Source organism: Pistacia vera, unplaced genomic scaffold (assembly GCF_008641045.1).
Source record: "Pistacia vera cultivar Batoury unplaced genomic scaffold, PisVer_v2 Contig820, whole genome shotgun sequence".
In the NCBI taxonomy this organism is placed as follows: domain Eukaryota; kingdom Viridiplantae; phylum Streptophyta; class Magnoliopsida; order Sapindales; family Anacardiaceae; genus Pistacia; species Pistacia vera.
In genome coordinates, this window is record NW_022196691.1 from 758636 (window position 1) to 781519 (window position 22884).

Consider the following 22884-nt stretch of genomic DNA (forward strand, 5'->3'; position numbering starts at 1 on the left):
ATTGAAAATTAGCAAACCTCACCAAAGTTCAATCAAATTACAAAAACTCCACTCTTCTCTAAACTTTTCTTCTTCACAAGAATAAAAAATTTCAAAACACTTCTCTTAAAGCCGAGGGCAGATATTAAAGGTGGCCTTAAGAAATCTCCTCAAAACCAGCTTAGAGTCCTTAAACGGAGAAAATAGAGAGCAAAAGGAAAGAAATAAAAAAGATTAGAAGATTTTGCCTGAAAGGAATAACAGTTGAAGATTTTCAGTGGAGAACAAAAAGGGAAAGAGGTTTTTCGTAGAGTGTAAAATGGGAAAAAGAAAGAGAAAATAGTTATAAATGAAAAAAGGGACCATCATTTGCATATGCATTAATTAAAATGCAGAATGGTCATTCGGCTCGGATCTCCCCTACAAAAGCTAAGTTCACAGCAGTCGCCCTTGATTTTGCTACGACCAAATCGTTCTACACGGCTTGCCAAAATCAAACCACTTTGGCACATTTGGCATGTGCACCATTTTTTTCTGGTACATTTTACTTAAAACTTCATTTTGCTCAGCTTTTGCCAATCACATAGAGAAGCATTCACCCTCATTTGTTTTTTTCTTTCTCCATTTGGCTTATTATCCATTTGGTTTATTACACATGCACGCCATCTGCCATGCATATTATCTCACCTCTTAACTTGCACTCAGTTTAGTTTACTTTTTCTCCATTTAGCTTACTTGAAAACATGCATCCCATGCATTTTACTTCTCCATTTGGCTTAATGCTCCTCCTAACTCCATGAGAAGAATTATTCAGGAAACATTATTGTTCAACTAATAAGACGGTTACACCAACTGGGCTGCACAACCCCGGTTACTTTCAATCACAAAGTTGGTTACGCCGACTGGGCCACATTGCCCTCACATGTTTTCAACTACCGAGTTGGTCATGCCGACTCAGTTCATGTGATACGTTCAATTACAAAGTTGGTTACGCCGACTGGGTCACATTGCCGTCACATGTTTTCAACTACCAAGTCGGTTAAGCTGACTCGGTTCATGTGATACGTTCAACTACAAAGTCGGTCAGGCCGACTACGTCACATTGCCCTCACATGTTTTCAACTACCAAGCTGGTCAAGCCGACTCGGTTCATGTGGTACATTTAACTACAAAGTCGGTCATGCCGACTAGGCCACATAGCCCTCAAACGTTTTCAACTACAAAGTCGGTCACACCGACTAGGTCATATAACCCTCTTATGTTTTCAACTAAAAAGCAGACCATACTGACTACGACACACAGCCCTTAAATGTTTCAAACAAAGAGTTGGTCACACCGACTTGGTTCACATGTGATACAGGTCCCACCTACTAGAAATCCCCTCAACACTTAGAAATTTTGTCAGTTGGACAACGCAAAGTGATTCAGCCAGAGCGATTGAATCAATCAGTTACTAGTTAGACGAAGTATTAACTGCATCAATACGCAGTCGGTTAGTCGCACTGATGCACCCAGGTGACTGTAAAAAAGAACTTAGAAGCTCAACAAGACTAAAAAACCCAACAAAATATCAGATTTTATTAAGGTCCACATAGGGGCTGATCCGAATACATAGTCATAAGTGTTCAAAACCCAAAGTAAAAATTAAAAAAAAAACTACATTCAAAGAGCAGCATGCTTTGTGTCATCTTCCTGAGTCGAATGCCCTACGATTAGCTCGACCTCCTTACCCTTGCTCGTCGAACCCTCCCCCGCGAGTCATCCCGAGGAAGAAACTCAATTGACTCAGTAAGCAACCCTTCCAAGTCTCCAGCAAAGTCATCCTTGCGCTTATTCAATTAAATCTACTCTTTATGCTAAATACCTTTTAACTTAGAGAGTAGGGGGCTAACTGTGTGGGCAAAAAATCGTCTTAGGCTTGATGAGGCCCAATAACAAAGTAAATATATCACGGCCCAAGGCCTTAACCTAATTCCGATTGGACCTATGCTTAAAGTTACCTTGTGAACTGCTCACTCTATGAGTTGGACTATCCTATAAGTTAAGCTAAATTGGGTTTCAACCCATTAGCCTACAACAGTCTATGAATAGGAAATCAGAATCCCATTCTATTTCCTCTTCTACTAAGATTCCAAATCTTACTCAAATTGCTAAACTTAATCTAATAAAGACAAGAAATCATATTTCTTTCCTAATAGTGATTATCTCCCAAAGTAGGACTCAGTGGTTCACTATATAAACAAAGACATGTTCTCTCATAAGGGGATCAATCTCGAATATTCAATCTCCATTACTCAAAATTACCTACTTGCTCTTGAGAACTTGATGCCTTCGTCGTAGTCCTGGTGTCCGATAAAGCTCCCGGTAATCCTTATTTCCCTTAATTCTTATTAAATCTCTTCTTTCAGCCTTGCTGACTTGGGCGTCGAAGTACCTACGGTAAACACCACATTGATGTTTTTCGTAAGCTTCACACTTGTGTTTTCATTTGTACAGGTCCAACAGATTGTCAGTGGCCTCAACCTCACGGGATTAGATCCTATTTCCATAATTGTAGATTTTTTACATCTACAATCATCATCCCAAATTCTAGGGTTTTAGGTGAATAGGGAAATTCTTAACCCGACTTGGTGAAGCTCCCGGGTCATGGTTAAATCGATCGGGCCGAGCTGGGTTTTAAAACGCTAACTAAAACACAAAAATTAAGAGTGGTGGTAAGGAGTAATCTAGCTTCTCAACTGTACTTTCAAACTTATATTCCCATACGTATTACTAACATGGAGAAAGTAAGAAATGTTATCATGATCAGCAAGATGAAAAGAATTATGCAAACTACTCTTGGTTGATAATTTTTGAAGGGTTTATGGAAACTTTATAATAAAAAAAGAAAATTAAACTTTCTTCCTCGATTAAAGTTGGTAGATTCCCTTATTTTTGTTGTGAAATCATGAATGCATATAAAAAATTCAAGATTTACATCTTATCAAGTGTTAGTGTGCACATGAATAAAAGAAAAAGCAAAATCTTTATAATGGTAAGGCTGATATGATTTTAGATTATTGATGTCCAAGTTTTCCTTTACTTAATGTTTTGGAAACTAGTAAATAGATTTTTTTTTCTAGAATTGAAAAGTAAAAAAATTAAAACTCTTTTTACTAATAATCTAGAATCAATTTTTTTTTTTTTTTAATATAAAATGAAATTCTATAGGCCTATAAATATAGGAAAACCTTAAATATGAGATTAATATAAGTATTAATATTAAGGATATGATTTTTTAATTTAAATCCTCTTACAAAGATATGTATACAATGTGATGATATAAGAAATGAATGAAAGATTGAAGAAAAGAAAGAGTAATACTACACGTACAAAAAAATCTTATAAAGAATTCTATACAAAGTGATGTAACAGAAAATGAATGAAATATTAAATTATATTTACTTTTCTATTCATTTTTTGTCACATCATTTTGTATAAAAATCTTTGTAAAATTTCATTATACATTTAGCATTATTGTATAATAAATCATTCTCGTTAATAATGATCAAACTTAAATTGAGGAGAGGCTTGACAGGAAGCTAATCAGTTGGTAAATAGCTCGACGAGGATAGAAGCAAGAGTTATGGTCGGGTCGCCCAACAGAATACTCACAAGGAGTTCTAAGAACATCTTCACTATTTTAAAATATTTGTTGCCATTCCCTTTCATTGGTTTCAAGTAACCTTCGATAGGTAGCTTTAGATTTCCCGGAACCAAACCATTATTATCACTTGAATCTCCATCTTTCCAGGCCTCCTGCAACATTTTTAATGTGCAATACACATGAAAATTATACTCCTCGCGTGTAGACACATAAGACCATCCCGAATTTCCCTTAACACTACCTTTAAGCTTTTTCTTGTTGCACAAAATGCACTTTGATAACACCTTATCACAAAGCATAAATTCAACATCTTCGATGAGGAACTTGCTTGGAAGGTTGAAACAATATGGATGCAAGTTACAACCATTCTCTTCACAGTGGTACACAAAGCCTTCTATTGGTTTACCACATGCCTCACAATATATGTAACAATTTCTACAATGGCTATCGCTGGTAAGGTGAGTTAAAAATTTGAACGTGGAGTGATAAGAGTGGAATTTATATATTTTTTTATTCCTTCCATATTATGTATTTTGTTATGTTTTATGCCTAGTTGAGTTGATTAGAGTTTATTTTGTAAGTTTGACATATTTGGATAGACTTTATGAAATAATTGAGAAAAGATTAGGAAATTCCAGATTTTTTGTTTTTCTGACCAGTGCTGCATTTTTCAGGTTTTTCATGGAGTCAGATCTCTCGATTGTAAAAGTGTTCTTCAGGAAAAGTAAAATAGACGAATCAAGCCTTCCAAGAAGGTATTATGGACGAGAATCCGAGTTTGTTTGGGCCCTCATTAGTTGTTGCAAAACCGGACCTGGAATCCTACTCATGGAAGGATTTCCTGGCTGAGTATTGAGTCTTCGAATGGGCCTAACTAGAGCTTCAGATATCGAAAGCAGATGATTTAAAATCCCAAATTCATCTTCACATCCAGGACTACAACTTTTATGAAGTGACCAAGCCGATAAAAGTCTTTTACATTGTGAGAATCCTGGTGCAAGCTGGATATGAATTCTGTTTTCCATATTTGATAAGATTTTGACAGTTTTGGAAGTCTAACGTTTAGGAAATATCTAGGAAAGTACTTTTCGTGATTCCTGGGGCAGAATTGAGAAAAAAAAAATGTTATTTATTTATGAGGTGTTAGGTTAACCGGAGAAAAAATAGCAGTTTTTCTTAGTTTCTTTACTTTTTATGTCAATATGTGCGGCTGATCTTTCTTCTCCAGTTCAAGGGGATTTTGAAACTTGAATTTATGTCATTGGTGTAACTTAACTTCAGTAACATTGTTCTTAATCTCATTCTTATTGGAATTGTTTATGTTATTCTGTTTTAATTGTTTATGAATTTTGTTTGTGTGATTTAGTAATGGCCTCCTAAATTGTTTAATCGGAATTTTATCTGTTAGAATTAGGAATTGTGATACGTAATTGTCCTCTTTCTATTCAATGAGTAACACATGATGATAGATGATTATAGACAAGTTTTTAGTCTGTCATCTTGAATAACATAGCCTAAGTTTAATAATCCGATCTTGTGTGATTGTTGCTTGGATTGATCTATTTTCCTAATTCTTAATGCTGTCATTGAATTAAACTTAGAGAGCTTATTCTAGGTTGTTCAAGGGTTAGGATCTAATTGAAGAGCTTATTTCAGTGGTGACAATTAAGGGGAAATTCGGGTAACAAAGCTTGTTGTTTCCTAGGGTCAATAATCCCATAATTATAAGAAAGAATAACATTACGATTAGTTCATGTCCAATGCATGTTTAGGTGGATCTTGAACCGAGAACTGGTTGTTTTTAATCTGATATTTTCTACCATTGGAGATTTATTCGTTTCACTTTAGATTGCATTGTTTGCAACCCCTTTCATTATTCTGTTGTCATGTTTACTGTTTATGATTTTATTTTATTTTTCTGTTGTTTTCATTGTGGTTATTGGTTAGAATATATGATTTAATCGGACCATTCCTTGTGGGATCGACCCTTCCTCACCCTATATGCAATTTAGTAGTTAGGTCAATAAGGTTAAAAATTTGGAGAATTCGGCATGCTACCATGGAGTTTCCAATGAAGTCATGATGCGCAGCGGGGGTAGTGAACATGCAGTGCTTGTGAAGATTGAAGGTACATTGCTCACAACTGTATCTTAACCCGAACCCTGGCATTTTGCAGTCACTGCATGTGTATTTTTGTGGTTTTTCAGCTGGAGATTATGATCCAGGTGACTAGTGTGAACTTCTGATAATGGTATGCTTAGAGAATTTTCAATCGTACCCGTAATGTGAGCTCTGGCACCTTCATAAATCTTTACAGTAATGTGATTGTAGATGCTCTCAAGTTCCTTCATCTTGTCCTTGAACTCCTGTGCTTCAGAAAGCTGGTTGCCTTCCAACCATTCAATGGCCTGGTCAATGGCATCCTCAATTTTCTCCTTGTTAGCAAGGGAAAGCTTGGAATCGATCTTCTAATCCTGGAAAGTGTTCCTCATTTTGTAGGCATAATTCTCCAAGGCAATCTTAGCCTCAACCTTCTTTTTGTGGGCCTCATCTTTAGCCTTGTACTTGTCGGCCTCCTTAATCATCTTTTCAATTTCATTTTTTTACAACCTACCCCTGTCGTTGGTGATTGAGATCTTATTCCTCCGGCCAGTTCTCTTTTCCTCAACTGAGACATTCAAGATTCCATTAGCATCTATATCAAAGCAAACAATGAACTGAGGGACATCCATGGGAGCTGGGGGTAAGTCACAAAGCTGGAAACAGCCTAACAAATTGTTATCACTAGTTCGTAATCTTTCACCTTCGTAAATGCTGATAGTGATACGTGTTTGATTGTCTGAGACGGTCGTGTACACACGTTCCTTCCTGTTGGGAATTGTGGTGTTTCTTGGTATCAAAACAGACATGACACCACCTGCGGTTTCAACACCAAGAGAAAGAGGGATAACATCCAACAGAACCAAATTCTGCACCTTCTCATTGCCCTGACCACTCAAGATGGAAGCCTGAATTGCAGCACCATAGGCAACAGCCTCATCCGAGTTGATGTTCTTGCAAAGATTCTTTCCGTTGAACAAGTCTTGCAATATCTGCCGCACCTTGGGAATTCTAGTAGAACCACCAACAAGAACGACATCGTCGACACTATTCTTGCTCATGTTAGCATCAGTCAAGCATTTCTCAACCGGCTTCACACACTTCCTAAAGAGATCCAAGTTGAGCTCCTCAAATTTTGCTCGAGTAATTGTTGAATAGAAATCAATACCCTCATACAAAGAATCAATCTCGATTGTAGTCTGACTATTGACTGAGAGAGTCCTTTTCGCCCTCTCACAAGCTGTTTTCAATCTCTGAAGAGCTCTGGGATTACCACTAATATTATTCTTGTTCTTTCGCTTAAATTCGTGAACAAAGTGATTCACTAATCTGTTATCAAAATCCTGGCCACCAAGATGAGTGTCTCCAGTGGTGGCCTTCACTTTAAAGATATCATCAGCAATGGTGCAAAGACACATCGAACGTACCACCACCCAGATCAAAAATCAAACACGTTGCTTTCATTATCACTTGCGGCCTTCTTTCGAGACCATATGCAATAGCTGCAGCAGTGGGCTCACTGATGATTTGCATAACATTAAGGCCAGCAATGGCACCGGCATCCTTGGTGGCTTGACGCTGAGAGTCATTGAAGTAAGCTGGAACGGTCATGACTGCATTCTTAACAGTTGAACCATGGTAATCCTCAACGATCTGACGCATCTTAGCGAGAACCATTGAAGATATTTCCTCAGCAGACAACCGTTTCTCTTCACCCATATAGTTAACTGCAATAATTGGCCTGTCACCTGTACCAGCAATTACTTTGAATGGCCAGAATTTGATATCTCTCTGGACAGAGGCATCACTAAACCTTCTACCAGTCAACCTCTTTGCATCTACAATATACATATATATCCAGCTAATACACACCATAATACAGAAAGACTGACAGTTCATTAGAAAAAGAACAAAGTTCATCCAAGTGATGCAGTTCTTGGTTTATTCTAGACTCATCAACCAATGGAAGAAGCAAGAAGTTGGTGAAGCCAGCAAATTCACAACACAATTCAAACTAGGTAAATCATAAAATTCCTCCCCATAAGGATCCTGGAGCGAAGAATAGGCAACAAAGAGGCCAAAGATTCAGCCAATAAAGTTGTAGCAGCCAACAGACAATAAGAACCATTTGCGCAAAGCATAAACAGCTGGAAATTGGAAGGCCTGCACGAAGCAGCCGGCTGGCTGACTTATATGTAGCCTGTAAATAGGTTAGTGCTCCCTTCATTTTAGATATTCACTATTAGATATGTATACTTTACTAGATGTTATACGTATGGAAAGGCTCCTACTTCAGGATTAGATGAATCTCAGAGTATATTTGGGCTCCTATTGTTTGGTATAGAAGAAGCTCTCATGTAGGAACTTATAGTTAGAAAGAAGATGATAATAAGCTCATTCATGTAGATAATTGGCTCCTAAATTAGTCTAGTATATGAACAGTTTCTTGTTGTATCAGTTGGAGAAAGCTTATAGAATTCGTAAGTTTTTATTTTACTTCCAATTTTTCAAAAGCATCAAAACTGTCTTTAATTTTCCGTTCGCTTTATATAATTAACAATGATACTGATATTACACAGTTGTTAGATTCAAAAAACAATATCTTAAAATTGAAAAAAGATTAACGTGCTTCACTATTCCGAACGCGAAACCTTAGAGAGAGAGTAAAGCTAAAGAATGCTTACCGAAAATGGTGTTCATGGGATTCATAGCCACCTGGTTCTTTGCGGCGTCTCCAAGAAAACGCTCCATTTCAGCGAAGGCGACGTAAGACGGGGTCGTCCTGTTCCCTTGATCATTGGCTGTTATCTCCACCCTACCATTCTCCCACAAACCGACGCACGAGTACGTTGTACCTAAATCAATTCCGATGGCTGGTCCCTCTTCCTTTCTAGCCATTCTCTCGCAATTAAATTAATTAATAATTTGAACTTCAGAGAAAATGAAGAAAACAAAGTAATCACTATGAAGGTCTGTGCAAGTATTTGGCTCCTATTATTATTATATATGTGGAGTCAAAGAGATGTCAGGACTCGGGAGAGTCTTTCTATGTTGTTCCTTTGGTATTATACGAATATCGGGCGTTAACTAGAGGGGAACGGACGGTTGCGATCTAATAGATTGAGAAGGTTTTTCTGTGCTTTTTAAATTAAGAAACCAGATAATGATCTAGTTCCTGTCACAATTCTATAATTCCAGTGAAATTTCCTTGAAATTTCTCAACAATTGTTGGCTTGGTTACATCGCCCCCTCGGCATCACCGCACCGACATGTTAAACCATCGTAGAACACCATGCTCACCGAGTAAGATTTCCCAAGGAGGAAAAAACCTCTTCGACTGCATAGTTCATTAATTGGGTTTGGTTCAGTTAATTTGATAATCGATCTCTTTGTGATTTTTGAGAGTTAGACCAAGCATTTTCCGATTTCTATCACGACAATTCTTATTTAAAAGGTTAGATGATAGAAGGATTTCAATCCATTTATTATAATTCCCTTTTTGATACTTGAGTTTAGTTTGAGTTACGCAGTCTATAGACTACAGAGATGAAGATAGCTTTTAAACTGAATTTCAACTATTCTCTGAAAATTTTAAAAATTATTTCATTGTTGTTTTCAATATCTGAAGAGCTCTGGGATTACCACTAGTATTATTCTTGTTCTTTCGCTTAAAATCGTGAAAGTGATTCATTCACTAATCTGTTATCAAAATCCTGGCCACCAAGATGAGTGTCTCCAGCGGTGGCCTTCACTTTAAAGATACATCGGCAATGGTAAGCAGAGACATGCACATCAAAAGTACCACCACCCAGATCAAAATCAACACGTTGCTTTCACCAGCACTAGAGGTCTTCTTGTCAAGACCATAAGCAATGGCTGCAGCAGTGGGCTCATTGATGATCCGCATAACATTGAGGCTATCAATTGCACCAGCATGCTTGGTGGCCTGACGTTGAGAGTCCTTAAAGTAAGCTGGAACAGTGATATCTGTGTTCTTCAATGTTGAACTAAGGTAATCCTCAGCAATTTGACGCATATTGATGAGCACCATAGAAGAGATTTCCTCAGCAGCCAATTGCTTCTCTTCGCCCTTGTAGTTAACTACAACCATAGGCTTTTCATCTGCACCAGAAATGACTTTGAATGGCCAGAACTTCATGTCGCTCTGGACTTGGTCATCACTAAATCTCCTACCAATCAACCTTTTTGCATCAGTCAATAGTCAGAAATGACTTCGGTGAACGCCACATAAGACGGCGTCGTCTTGTTTCCCTGATCATTGGCTATGATCTCCACCCAATCATTCTGCGGGTCCCAGACACCCACCATGAATAGGTTGTCCCTCAATTGATTCAGATCACCGGTCCCTCTTCCTTTATACAGCTAAGCATTTTTTCTCACAAATATGGAAGCTGCATGGATGAATTTATGTTTATTACCAATTTTTCTTTCCGACTTTAGACAAACCTGACAATAAAGTCTAACCATATTCATTGCCTTGTATTGAAAGAAATGTAATAACTAGATGACATTTAAATGAACTCATTTTCCTCTTTTAACAATTTATATTCTTTATACCAAGAATGTTGTGACCCTCTCAGCATAACTTACAACGTACAAATATGAACTGATAAACGATTTTTATTTAGGTGTTTTCTTTAACGAATTTGTTTTGTATTTTGTGAAAAATAATAAGGATATTTAAAAAAAAAATGGTTGATTTAAATTATGTGATTTAGAAAATGAAAAAATTCAGGCATATTTTGTCATGAAATAATATATATATATTGTTACCAGAGGTGTCTGAGTCAGCTTACGTTCATCTCGACTAGTCTCCTAACCCTGAACAAGACTTTCGAAACAAGGCAAACCCTGTGGTCTATATGACTAACAGTATTAACAACTGTTCCTGTGATTCGAACTTGAGACCATAGAGAGAGCAAACCCCTTAGCCTCAGTTCTTTACTACTCCACCAACCCATTGTTGGGTTATGAAATAATATTTTGAAAATGAGACAATAGAATATAAGTCTCATATATATGTTTGTTTGAAAATAATATTTTAAAATGATTATAATAATATTTTATTTTATTTTGTATTTTTTTGGTTTAACTATTAATTAAATAAAATTAGAGAAAGTCAATTATGTAAGTTAATTAATTTTAAAATTAAATATGGAGAAGTCATTTATGGAAGCTGTTTGGCATATTTTATTTTGGGATTAAATGTTGCACAAACACCTCCCCTACAGTCAATATCCACCATTAAATCTAACTGTTGACAAATGTTGACCAATAAAAAGATGAAAATACCCCTGGTTTAAGAAAAAGAATCCAAGTAATTGATGAAGAGACTAAAATACCTTTGGTTTGAGAAAAAAAAATGTGTAACAGCAATATTTAATTTACACCATTTTTTTTCATGAAATAAAAAATAATAATAAAGATGATCTTAAATCTTTAAACATATAATTCATAATTTTCTACACTTTGTTACAATAATATCATCTGTAAAATATATATTTTATAGATTCACCACATTATAGAATAGTGCAATTTTTTCTTAAACCAAGGGTGTTTTAGTCTTTTCATCTATCTCTGTAAACTACTTTTGTCTAAAACCAAGGGTATTTTAGCCTTTTTATAATAATTTTCTTTTATTCTTGTCTTTTTATTTATTTATATATTTTATTCTAATGGTGGATCACCACCACATGCAAAAAGTAAATGTGAACGTAAGATTAGTTATAAACTTATAAAATTTAAAATCCATTTCGATTATATCCATTCGTCGTTTTCGCACTTTGTGCATGATTGGTGACAGGATTGGCAAGGAATATGAGTTCAGAACAGTAAGATGCCACTGCAATTTCAGCACCACCAAAGAGATTTGAAGGCAAACCATTGGATTATCATTCACACAGTTTATCTCTCTCAATCATCTTGGTTGCTGCTCAATCACTTCAATCCGAGGCCAAGCCATTGAGAGGACGTTCTAAGAGCCGCCAGCTAAAATGGACTCTGTTATGGCCTGGGAAACTAAAGGACTGACGTGGGAGAGTCACGTGAAGGGTGACCTGCTCCTGTCAGAGCAACACGCACACATCAGGCCTGCCAAATGATATGGAGCTTACACGCGTCCATTTCCCTGCAATAAATCGTGCGAAGTCAGCTTGGGAAGAGAGCAATGGGACATAAAGCCGGATTATATCATGACAATCACACCAAACCATGGATTTAATGATGATTACACGCTTCAGTTTGATATAAAATGAAAAAAACCCCTTCATTAAGGGGATTCGCCCATTTTCATATTGAGGAAAACTCTCTCTCTCCTGTAAACACATTTTATTTTTTCCAACTCTTTTGTAAGTCAGTCCGCAGTTGCGACCTGACCCACACTAATATCAATACAAATCAGTGGACGTAGGACTTGCTACCTTAGCATCCAAACCACTTAAAAAACTCCCTTTGCATTTATTTCACTTTATATATTCCATTTTCACGTGTATTTAACAGCCAATCAACGTTACGCACGTGACAATTCGTTGGTGCCAAAAACGAGCATCAACAGTTTGGCGCTAGAAGGAGGGCTGACTTAGTGTCTACCCTTCATCAGGAGAATCTTGGACCTACTGGTCTTACAGCTACAATGGCCCGCCAATCTGAGCCTGAGCAGGTCAACCAGCATGCTGAAGGAGTCCCCCCAGCCCAGAGGGACACCCCTTCCAACATACCTCCAGTTTCGCAAAATGCTGCTGGGAATACCCCAGCAGCTCCGCAACTGGACCCTGCCATCAGAAGTTACTTGGAGAGGTTCGATAATACTCTCTAGACAGTCAACCAGAGGTTGGACCGTTTGGACCAAGGCATGTCATCTACGACAACCGGAGCGGTACAACTGCCAAAGACGCCTGCAGGTCGCGCGAAAGCGAGGCAAAGGGCGATAGCCCGTGCCACGAGCACTGCAGCGCGTAAGCGCAAGGGTAAGCAAGTGGCAAAAAATAAGCCTACGGGCTCTCAAGGGTCGGCGAATACAAAGGGCGCCCCGAGCAGGGTGTCGGCAAAGCTGAGACTCGGTGAAAAAGTGAATCCCGAGCTGTCCCATGCCACGTCGCAGGCAAACCCAAGCAAAAACGCTGGGTGCGATGATTCCGATCACCACCAGCAGAACGATCCCGATCGTTCTCATGCGGGTGGCCCCCACACCTCGCGGGGCGGTTCGTACCACCGCGAGGGTCGTGAAAGTGCCCCGCATAACCCATTGCCTTCACACGCCTCTAGTCAGCGTGTGTCAAGTGCGGCCGGAAATGCCGGCCGAGGCGAGGAGGAATCCGACCTCCGGACTCTCCTGAACCGCAATCGAGAAGGCCGGGCTCGCACAGGTGAAAGCAACCCCCAATTGGCTCCGTTACCGCAAATTGAGGAGCTGCAGCGAGCTCTGGACAGGTTAAGGGAGCAGCAAAACGAACAGGCGCAGGTCGCCTCTGCATCCCCTTTCTCTCCCGAGGTGCTAGCTGCCCCTTTAGCTTTAATTATAGATTGTTTTGTTTTACTAATATGAACTATCCACCAATTTTTTATTGTTAAATAAAAGAGAAATACTATGCATACTACTGATTTTTACTAACCTGTCTACAACATTATGTGGCATCTGACATGGCAATGACAACCAGCATCTGCACACATACCAATCAGATAGTTAAAAAAAAAATTCCAAACAAAATTCCCCACCTACGAATTTTTGTCCATTCTCCCCTAAATCGGCAGCCCCCATTTCGGCACCGAATAAACTCCGGCACCACCTTCACTTCACCGACCTCCCCTGGCCAAAACCCCTATCATCCCCACCGAAGATCACCCCCCAATCGCCAGTCGCCGCTCATCTGGGTTCGTCCTCTCAACCATTTTCGGTCGATTTCGACATCGGAAATCTACCCCACCCACCTTCACCTCACCGGCCTCCCTTGACAAAAACCCCTTCAAAATACGCTGCGTTTATTTCTTTGGCTTGTTTCATGTATGAATTTTAGACCTGAGACATTTCTGAAACTCAATTGTAATAAAATAATATTAGATCTTAAGTGTTGTTATTGAGCATTTAATTTGGTTTGGTATGTTCTATGAATTTCCGGTTTTTTCTCTTTTACTGAATTCAGGAAAAAAAAAATAATTGTATACATTACACTTGAAAAGGCAAAAATGTGGAGAACACTTTTTATACATTCTCTCTGGTATTCTCTTATAATAAGGTTTTTTTTTTCTATTTTTCTTAGGATTAGTTGTTATCAATTTTAAAGATCGGTTATTGGAGCTACATTATTGTTTTTGGTTCCAGGAATAGAAATTGAAGTTTTAAGAGGAAGGTGATGGAGGATCGACATTCGTTAATGTCCCAAGAAGAATATTAAGTTTTTCAAAGAGAAGGAGGCAACTGTGTCATTTTTAGATCAGGATGACAAGACTTATTCTGGGTTTGGTCCTAAGACTCTGAAGTTTATGGCTTTTGTTGGATCCTTTACAATCACAACACCAGGAGGCTTATCTAAACAATCACACCAATCCTCCATGTGACAAGGCTTATTCCAGTTTGAACTTTTTTTTTGGGTTTGTGATTGTTTCATTTATTGGATTGTTGAATGCTTGTACACATGGAGATTGTTAGAAGGTCGTCTTATTTTGAATTGATGACTAGGATTTGGGATTGAGCCTCGGATTGACCATTATGGATGCTTATAGATCTTCTTGTCAAGCAGGAAATTTTGAAGAGCCTTGGAAGTTGTCAGTGAAATGAAGATTGAATCTGATGAGGTTGTTTGGGGTTCACTGCTTAATGGATAATAAATACATGGTCATATTGGATTTGGCAGAATTTGCGGTGAACACAGCTAACTGAAATTGATCCAAGCAATGGATTTATGGTATAATGTTGCAATATATATGGTGTTTTGTAATGCTATTTATTTTCATACAGGTCTTGCCGATGAATGAATCTGTGCGTGATGCAGCATTGGGTGCTGAACATATCCTTGTGGAGCACTATGCAACAACGTACACCCACTTCGTTTAAAATGACTATTTATTTGCTTAGTATTGATTCATGTTTGGCATTCTTCCTGGTGTGTCTCTGTTTATTTTAATATTGAAAATATATTGAATTTATTTGATTAATGCAAAAAGTTGACTTAATTTGCATGGCTTCACATGGCTTAATTCTATACATTTTCTAATACCGAAGACTGAAATGGAGGTCATTCTTTATATTACAAGATTAAAATCCAGCCAGTTAAAATCTGAGCATGGTCAATTGATTTGCTGTTGCAGGTACGTATAATGTAATAGAGGTTTATTTCTTATTCGTGGCTTGACAGATTTCCTAATAACATTTTGGGTAGTAGATTGATGAGTGCTTAGCTTGCAGATACTTTGCAGATTACAAATTGCTGATACATTTTTAACTTCAAAATTGAGTGTCTGGTGAATCAATGGTCAAAGATAGTGGCTCAACTTAAGGGAGGATATGGAGTCAGTTGAAATATGAAAAATGAAAAAATGGTCCAGTAAGTGGTTTGGCTTACGGGAGGAATGGAGTGTGGAATGGCAACTTGATTGGCGTATTTGTTTTGGAGTTTTGTGATGGAAGATTGTTATATTGAGTGTTTGTGTTGTTTGATTGGTTGTAATGTTTTCCCGGCCTTCCCATGCATCCAGCCAATCAGTCACCTTATCCACCTAATATATGCTCACCACCTGCTCAACCATTTGCCAAAACCCAAACCAAGAATAAGCAAGCGCCTGCGCTGCGCCCAAGCAGCTCCCAGCGCCCCAAACCACCTTTCTTGGCCTTGCCCAACCTACATTCACCAACCTAACATCTCGCCAGCACCCTTGCAACCACCGTGCAGCCATGCCCACCACACTCATGCCCCCTTCTCTGTCCACTGCAGTCACTTCCCAGCCATCACCCACCACCACACACTGCCCCCCTTTTACTGCAGTCCTTCCCAGCCATCACCCGCCACCACACTGCCTCCTACTGTACCCAAGCCACCTTGCCCTTCCCGCACCCCAACCACCTTTCCTGGCCTTGCCCAACCCATTTCACCAACCTAACACCGCCAGCACCCTTGGAACAACCTGCAGCCATTGCCCACCACACCTACCCCTTTTTTTCTGTCCACTGCAGTCACTTTCCAGCCATCACCCGCCACCACAGCTGCCCCCACTGTACCCAAGCCACCCTGCCCGCCCCGCGTCCCAACCACCTTTTTGGCCTTGCCCAACCTGATTTCACCAACCTAACCCCCCAGCCCCTTGCAACCACCCGCAACCATCAGAAAATCACAAAAATTGATTGTTCAGAATCAAGAAGTCACTCATTGGACTCAACTTGTTTAAGAGAACCATATTTTTGCAACTCACTGATGTAATTTATTGCTTCTAATTTAGGTTTTCAATGCTTCAAGGTTTAGATATTCTTTTCCAATATTATGTTTGTGGGTCATGTATTTAAAATATTGTACAAGAAATGGCTAATACCAGTCATTGTATTAATAAAGTGTTTTTTTTCTTATAGTAAATCTTGCATATTTTATTGATGCCTTGCATGTACAAAATATTATACAAGACCAAAATTATTGTTCCTTAAATGCAGCCCTACTTCTGCATCTACCCATATAACATTCTGTAATCGACCCTCATCATCTAAATCCATCATGTAAAAGAAATTTGCATTATCTTTTGCATCTTCAAATATTTTTGGTTGCATAAGCATCCCCGGCACCATTCGCATCCTCCTAACTTTTTCAATATAGTTCCTACAATCTTTTGTAAGAAGTCAAATCTCAGGACCGCCTGCTTCAACTAACATGGATTGAAATTTTTCTTCGGCCTATCCCGGCCCTATCATTTACTTCAAGCCTCCTTTTCAATATGTTGTATACCACGATTGCTCTGAATCTAGTTTTCGTTGGCTAACTGAGATCATGGTTATGATTCACCCCACTGAACATATTTGCCATTTTCCGTTACCACGTACGGCTAACCCACCCAGCCTTACAATCTGTCTTTGTTACTGGGTACAATTTAAAGGCATTTCGGGTTTGCTCACTCGACTTCCCAGTACAAGACACAGCTAGTGTGCGTTTGTCACCTCTCCATCATCTTTTCCTTGAGGATCTATAATACTTCAAACGCCATTCTATTCCCATAGCTTCGGTATTATTGGAAAGATTATCAAGTGAATCAAAACCATCCCAGGCTTCGGCTCCCATTCCTCCTCTGCACTCCTCCATCTTCAACTTCTTCAAATTGATTATCCTGATTCACTTATTTTTAATACCCAGAATTAGAATATTATAAGATAACAAAACATGATAGAAACAAAACCATCCATTTTTGTTTAAACTACATTAACTTGTGCGTACAAAAATTTATCATTTATCATAAAGCGGGGTACCATTGATACATAATAATAACTCGTTTCAATACAGTGCTTACCCTTTCAGTATTAGAAACTGAAGCCTTTAACGTTCATTTTCTCTCCTCCATTGTCTGCTCTGCATGTTATCAGCCTTGTTTTCTCTCCTCTGCAAAACCCTTTAACAACTTAAATTCATTTTGAATGCAATGAACTAAACTAAACTTGTGCATTAATAATTAAGAAAAAACAATTATATTACAGTTAACAGGAAGATATCTATTACATTTAGGCATAAAGTTCTATTTGCACTCATGTTTCAATACACGGTACTCTCTATGATTCCCATTTATCCACATGTAGCACTATATGTAACACCATATAAGCTAGCACATCAAATCAAGTAGTAACAACTAACCTCCCAATTGTAAGAACTAAATGTTTTCTAAGATACCAAGGAACATCTCTCCTAGATAATAACAAGAAACTAATTTTAACAAGAAGGTGAAAAACAAGAAGAAACATCTTTATGAAATAAGAGCAAAAAGACAATGTGCCTTTACATCATTGATCTCGAAATGTCTATCCGAAGGGCGCTACTCGAATTTGTTTGGAAAAGTCCTTAAAAATTGCCAACCTTTTCCAACCAGAACCCTGAAACAAAAAAGGTTTAACAACTAATCATTTTTCTGAATTCAAGAACTTCATATACGTACCTAACTAAGAATGATTCGTTATACATGCTTCCGACATATAACAAAAGACAAGCAAGGGGAATATAATAACAGAATTGAAGTCCCATTTAGACCACTTCCATTACAATCGAGATCATGCTTTCAACAGCAAAAAGCACCTAAAATCACCATTGAAGTCGATCAAATGAGCTCTGATACTATGTAAACTAAATGCAGAATTTTGTTAAAATAAACTGTTGACATAATTAAGTTGTAAATTGACTGAAGTCAACATATGTATATTATCTGGTCCTTTCCTTATGGAATACCAAATGTAAAACCCATATACAACTCTAAGTCTTTCAATTCAAGGTGTATATTCGATTAACTACTTTAGATTTAGGAAATAAGTATCTACTCATTTCTCCTCTTCATTCTTATACCCATCAACGCCGCACTTGAAATGGCCACAACTATATAAAAAGATTTCAACAATGTATTGTTCAAAGTTTGATTCACGAATTATGTGCATTTTGATGAACAGCCATTTGCAGCAGTAAAACAGAATAAATTATGAATATTAACTTTCCAAGCTCCACGACACCTTGTATAAAACTCTCAATCTTTTTTTTTTTTCACCTTTTCTTCCCCAATTGTGGGGTTCCTTTCACCGTTTTACATTTACACAAAATTTCCTCAATTTATTGGATTTAGAAAGCTCCTTTTTACTATAATATGGTTTATCTTAAACTTTATACACACTTATACATGTTCTCAACTCAAAAGCACAAGCAAGTGTTGTGTTCCACTTCTCCACTAGCAGCAAGTAGTAAGAGACCATTGAGTGAGTAAGCTCTTACCACTCAAAAGGAACTCTCACTGGTCAGCGCAGAGACAAATGCGACGGCAACCATGGATGTCACAGCCGCAGTTCAAATGCTCAGATTCGGATGGGTGATTTGGGTTTTGATTATGATTATATTTGGGAGAAATTTAGTTATTAAGATGGGGATTTGAGAGAGAAGATTTAGGTTTTAAATTGGATTTGGAGAAAAGATTTTAAGTTATTAATTGAGATTATGGAGGCAAAGTTTTTGGAGGCAAAAAGTTCATTCTGTAACCCAGCGCGAAAAATTTCAGAAAATTTTTTTTTTTTTGTTTTAGTTGTCTGATGTGGCAGATAAATTGACACTGCCACGTCAGACCACATCATGTTGTAGGTTGATTGTAAAAATTTGGAGTATGCATAGTAAATTGTAAATAAAACCAGAATACTATTTCCAAAATTAATTAATATTAGGAAACAGCCCACCTTAGCTATTATTTCGTAAAAAATTAATTATTGTAGCCAAAATTATTCACTAATTAATTGGACAAACTTCAGATTTTAAATCTTTGTTAATTTTATCTCCAAAATATAATAGGATATGGTATTGTGGAAGAAAAAGGTCACTGAAAATAATATAACACTCTGTTTCACCCTCCATTAATATTTCATTGTTTGGTCAAATTCTCACTTGAAAAATTTACATGAATTATTGAAGAGGTCATATCATAGAATTCTCCAAAAATTAAATAAGATTGATATATAAATGGTTGAATTAAATGTAAGAGTGCGAAAGCTTTATAATGCGAATTCGAACTGTCTCGTCTGATCATATAGTACAGCTTGAGCATCCTTTGAATAGGACCTTTTTTTTGCTTTATTGAAGAGGTAGCTTCGGAGGAAGAGCTATTTATTCTAGGTTTAATTTACGACACCAAAACTCTTCCACGCAAGCTCAAAGATCAATGAGTCAAGCAAGTAGCCGCAATTTCATTGGTAAACACATGTTCCCACCCGAGGTTTGATGTAATCATAGAGTTACTTACTTTTCATTTATTCTAGATTCCCACCTTAAACTAATATGTTAGTCACTGTTGGATTCTGAGAGAGATATTACCAAAATACCCTCCTCTTCTTCTTCATCTCCCCTTCTTCTCTTCTGTCGCCTTCTCACTCCTCACCCCTCCACAGCCACTCCGATAGCCCACACCACGCTTCTCTCTCCCTCTTGAAACCCCAAAGTCACCACCCCCCACCCCATTCCACCCATCTACCGCCATTGCAATCCCTCACCACCACTCGATTTCGGTCCCACTTGGCTCGATCCTGCTCTGTTGGCCTTCCCCATCATCACCACAACCACCACCACCCTTACACCTCCAAAACCTCCACTTTCCCAACCTGATTCCACCGATTTTACTGCCGCACCAGGGTTCGCACAACCTCCTCGCCAATTTCTGAGCTTTCCGTGACAAACCAAAATCGACACCACCACTAACTCACAACAACCCCCATCAAAACCCTCAACCTTCTAACCCTTAATTGCTCACCCTTTTGCCGCCATCACCAGGGTTGGTGCTTTTCTTACTGCCAGATTGGCCATTTTTGCGGCCAAAATAAATTGACTCGTTAGTTTGGTTTTGTCTTGTGTGAATTGTTGGTTCTTGATTGTTGAGATGTATTTTTTCGGCTTTCTCTCTCCACTTCCCAACCACCTACACAATCTACTCCTATCCGCACACCAGCTGCTCGATGATTTTCCCGAGTCAATGCACCAATTAATTTTCCCCGCAGTGGTAGAGGGGAAGTAGTTCGGAGAAAGAAGAAGAAGAAAAAGAGGGAGAAGAAGAAGAAGAAAGAGGAAGAATCGGTAGGAGAAGAAGAATAAAGAAAAAGGGAAGAAGAAAAGAGGAAGAATCTGGAAGAGAGAAAGAAGAAGAAAAGAAAGGAAAAGAGGAGAAGAAGAAGAAGGGGAAAATGGATAAAAAAAAGTGTAAAATGGAGTTCTAAAAATATAGGAGAGACAAAGGAGGAAATGGAAGGCAATCCCGGCGTTGAGTTGAGACTTGAGAGAAATGGGGTTTTGACGCTTTTACCCTTAAACTTTTAAAATAAAAAAAGGTTAATTAAGGGTGAGTATCTGGAATAAATGAAACCAAGGGTATGAACCTTGGTTTTCGTGAACCTTGGGTGGAACATGCGTTTGCTCCAATTTCTTCATAAACCAAGCTTACAAGTGGGTTAATGACTTAATGTTACACCTCATATTATTCAAGTAAATGCCGATTGTCCAACAAATTAAGTAATGCAGCACAATCCAGGCGATCAAAATTATAAATGCTCTCAAATGCATGGAAAATTACTTGAGATTTTTTTTTTTAGTAGTTGTCAAACTTGTATTCAGTACATATTACTAACATGGAGAAAGGAAGAATTGTTAAACAAGGTGAAAAGAATCAGTCACACTACTCTTGGTTTATAATTTTTGAATGGTTGTTGAACCTTTTGATAAAAAAAAAATTAATTTTTCTTCCGCGATTAAAGTTGGTAATTCCCTTATTTTTGTTTCGAAATCGTGAATGCATGTAAAATTTCAAGATTTATATCTACAAGTGTTAGTCCCGCATGAATAGAAAAGCAAAATCTTTATTAAGGTAGCTGATATGATTTTAGATTATTGATGTAAGTTTTCCTTTACTTATGTCTTGAAAACTGGTAAATAGAAATGAATAAAGATGATTCAATCTCATAATTATGATCAATACTTTGTGTAAAAGACTTTGTATGTGCTCCTCATGTATTGGAGTTATGTTAGCTGCTCAGTTTATGGTGCTGCAGTAATTACAGTTTGTATTAGTTAGTTTGTTGTCAGTTAGTTTAAGTCCAATTGTACAGTTATGTTAACTATATTACTAACTGCTTAGTCAAAGTTAAACTGTTATTGTTTTTGTACTTGATATAACACTAACTCTTCTCTATAATGGGAATATCAAAGAATGTACATACCGATTCACGATTGCACGATGCTGAAATCTTGAGTTATATAGTATATATCATGTTATATTTTGTCACTTATCGTGCACAATCGGTGACACTTGTACTCTATCATTTCATATCATAATGCACACAAGAAGTATTTTCTTTTCGATTCTCTATATTTGTTTTCTATTATGGTATCAGAGCTTTAGGCTTTTAGTTTTCATTTCAAAATCAGATGAAGCTTGAAGCTTAGTTATCGAATCATAAGATCAAGATTTCTTGCTTCTAGCTCAAAATCACGATTTACAAGTTCTCACAGTAATGGAGAATTCAAGCGAGAATCAACAATGAATCTTGTAGACTCTAATTCACTCTCTACATTCATTCGTTTGATACACCTGGATTTGTGCTAGTAACAAAGCAATTAACGGTATAGAAAATTATGGCATATGGAATTGAGCAATGATTGTTTCACTTGAGCAAAGAAAAAACAGGGTTCGTTGATGCGACATGTGGAAGCCTTCGTTAGATTCAACTCTAGTGCTTAGTGGGAAAGATGTAACTCCCTGGTTCTGGCCTGATTTTCAACACAGTGTCAAGGAGATTCTTAATGGAACGTCTACCAACTAGTGCTCATCAGATCTGCAAGATCTACAAGAACAATATCATAAGGTGAATGAAACGAGGGTTTATGGATTCACAAGAGAGATTAATCTCACTCAAGTACAATGTCATTGGCAATTATTACAATAAACTTAAGTCCCTCGGGATGAATTGAGTTCTGTGTTGTCTACCACCACTAGATAGTGCATCTGCTAGGGCTTATCTTGATCATGTTAATCAACATAAGCTATTGCAATTCTTAATGGGATTAAATGATTCTTATTCTATGGTGAGAATTCATTTCTTTGATGACACCTTTACCTTTTGTGAAACAAGCTTATTATGTGGTAAATCAAGATGAAAGTCAGAAAGTATTACCAAGGGCCAATATCAATACAGAAGTAACTATGCTCTCTATGCTCAAAATACTCAAAAATCAGAATCCAATTCCAATAAAATGGTAAAAAACTGTATATAGAATGTGAGTATTGTCATCTGCAAGGGCATAAACGAGAAATTTGTTACAAGTTACATGGCTATCTTGCTAATTTCAAAGGAAAACCAATGCAAAGAACAAACCATACACTAATCAAGTGCAGTCTCAACCTGCTCTCAAATGCATGGAAATTGACTTGAGTTTTTTTTTTTTTTTTTTTAG

General features: G+C 37.7%; 1 pseudogene; it reads right to left on the reverse strand.

The window, feature by feature from the left end:
- Window positions 1–5775: 5775 nt before the first annotated feature.
- LOC116117700 lies at window positions 5776–9776 on the reverse strand (annotated as a pseudogene).
- Window positions 9777–22884: the final 13108 nt, after the last annotated feature.